This window comes from Harpia harpyja, chromosome 9, assembly GCF_026419915.1.
Source record: "Harpia harpyja isolate bHarHar1 chromosome 9, bHarHar1 primary haplotype, whole genome shotgun sequence".
NCBI lineage: Eukaryota > Metazoa > Chordata > Aves > Accipitriformes > Accipitridae > Harpia > Harpia harpyja.
Genome location: NC_068948.1, coordinates 13,553,835 through 13,556,401, shown reverse-complemented (window position 1 = coordinate 13,556,401; position 2,567 = coordinate 13,553,835). Strand labels below are relative to the sequence as shown.

The 2,567-nt window shown below is 40.7% G+C and overlaps 1 protein-coding gene across 14 annotated transcripts in view; it reads left to right on the top strand.

The window, feature by feature from the left end:
• ZNF536 (zinc finger protein 536) overlaps window positions 1-1,034 on the top strand; it is a 357,567-nt gene extending 356,533 nt beyond the window's left edge. For all 14 annotated transcript variants that reach the window (XM_052797137.1, XM_052797134.1, XM_052797140.1 and 11 more), the window contains one exon: window positions 1-1,034. This exon is cut by the window's left edge and continues 3,824 nt beyond it. The gene's annotated coding sequence lies outside the window, so the exon portion shown is untranslated.
• The last annotated feature ends 1,533 nt before the right edge of the window (window positions 1,035-2,567 follow it).

Genomic DNA, 2,567 nt, shown 5'->3' with positions numbered 1-2,567 from the left:
GAATTCTCCAGCAGAAAAAGGTACAAAAATTGTCTAGAAGGCTTAAGAATTAAAGCATAGCATCATGGAAATTCAGTTATTCAGTGGCTGAAAGTTGCAGCGAGGAGTTGACGCTACCCGTGGATTGGTGGAGTGCGCGTACGGCAGGGTGAATGATGGAGCTGGTACCAAATTTGCTGGTGTATAGGCAAATGCCACAGGTCTCTTCCTCTGCAGAGAATAAAATCTGTAATGCATCAAATTTTAATCAAAATCCAAGAAGTTAATGAAAAATTTTTATGTTTTGCAAAGTTTAGGTCTTTCACACCCTCTCTTGGGGGGAACCCCTCTCAGGCACAAAATTGTGGCCTGTACAAATGTTGCCTGAGGATGGATGAGCTCCAGGCTTGGAGCTGAACTCTGCCTCACTAGGGGATCGCTGTCCTTTCAGGTAATCGCTCTGCCCTGGAGCTGGGGAAAAACAACTGTTTGGGGTGAGGGGGGCGTTTTCTGAAAGATTTTCCTGCCTTCTGGTTTCAACAGACAATAAATGAAAATGTGAAAGCCCGATTAAGGAGCAATGAGCGTCTTGTTGCACCTCCTAGAAATGCTTCTAAACACAGTCTCCTTTATGGTCCCAAATTTCCGCTAGGAACCAGGCATTAAGCAGTACATATATCCTCTAGGAAATGCTCAAACTGACCACCAAGTGGCCTTGTACCACAAAGGGTGGCATCACCCACCAAGGCGGTCCATGGGAAAGAAGGTCTGAAAGAGAAATGCGGTTGTCTCACCTAAGGCTGTTTGTGGAGATTTTTGTTACCTGGCAGCTGATCGGCAGTCTTCCTAATGCAGATGGTGGGTGTCTTGACAAGAGTCTTCCCACCTAACATCAGAAGGCTGCTCTCGGCTCTAAGATAATGTTTCTTGTTGAAACTTTTATAAGGACTATAACCCCTCTGTCTATTGTAATTTGGGAATTGAATATTTCCCCTATCTGTTTAACATCTGTATTGTAACAGTATATTATAAAAATCTCACCTTGTGTATTGTAAGCATGATCCCAGTGAAATTATTCTTAAGTATTGTGTTTTTCATTTCTGGCTATCACTGCTTGGCATGATCCACCACAGTGGAAGTACGTTTCCGTGGGGAAGCCCAGGGAGGGGGAGGAGGGAAGGTAAAGCTGTGGCATAATGTCATATTAAAAATGTCACCCAGCTGAGTGTTATAGGGGCTGTGAGAAGTTCTGCAGCTCCTCACCTGTTGGTGTTGCTCAGGGTATTGTTTGGGGGCTTTTTGTTGTGGGGTTTTTTTTTTAACCGAAAGGGTCTCAGTGAACAGGGAAATCGCAGGAAAAGAGGAAGAAGAAAATTTAAATGATCCCAGAGTGAACTGTTTTGCTGTTAATACAGAAATACAGAGCAAGACACATTTAATGGGCTCTATTTTTTATTATACTATGCTGAATAATTAAGTTTGAGGCTAAGTGTCACATAGATTTATCTTTTAATTAAAAAAGCATGGTTCACGCATATTTGAGTGGTAGTCCAAATAAATGCAATATAGAAATTTATGTTTGTTTATCTAGGTGTTAATTACCTAGAGATTGTTCTGGATTACTTCTTTTTATAAAGTGTCATAGGCTCATGTCACAAGTAATAAAGCTTAACAGTGGAACCTTATCAATTTGCTAACTATAACGCTAGTGTGACCTGGAGGAAAGGGGAAAAAAAAAAAAACCCAACTTCGGAAAACGTTCTCTGCATGCACCCCATTCAACACATAAAAACCACGCGGTGAACAAAGCAATCATTTTTAAAATGTTCTCGTAAGTAAAAGTACAAATATATCTTTGGTGTTTTACAGCCTTTCATACATGTAATTATTTATATAACACACTGTTATTTATGCCCGTGTACTACATGTTGTGCAAAGACAGACATGGTAAGCAACAAAATGTAGTTTACCTGGTGGGCAGGCTATTCATTTAAGGTATGAAGTAACACTTACAAAGACTGAACACTATATTTAAAGCGAGATGTAGTAGATGTAATTTTCTTAATATTTTAAAGGTTTTACAGCATTGCTAGCAACCAAGAGGACGGGAAAAGCAAACTGAAGGCTAAAGATAAAAGACCATGCATTTCAGTGGTGCAAACAGAGGGAAAAATTGTGTACAGACGCAAATTGTTCATCAAATTCTCTGTCAGTCTGGTTTTTTTCTTTGTTTATGACCAGAATTTATGTTACTGCTCCACCGAGCCATGTGGAAGGATGCTGAGCACAGGCGGAGAAGGCAAACTTCACAGCACATGCAAGCTGAGGGGCTCTCTACCGCTAGTGTAAATCAAATGCCATCCTCCGTATCACCCCAGGGGAGGATCTGCCCCCAGGACTTGAAAGACTGAGACATCTTTTTGGTTTTTTTCTCCTAGGTGCAAACACCCCTCTCTTTGGGGTTAATTATTTACGCTTTTCTTAGAGTTCTGATGATTTAAAATAATACCAGGTTTCTATAGCACTGCATTGTGCAGCAGATGTATCTGAGAACCTTCACTTAGTGATATCGCAAAGAAATCAATGAA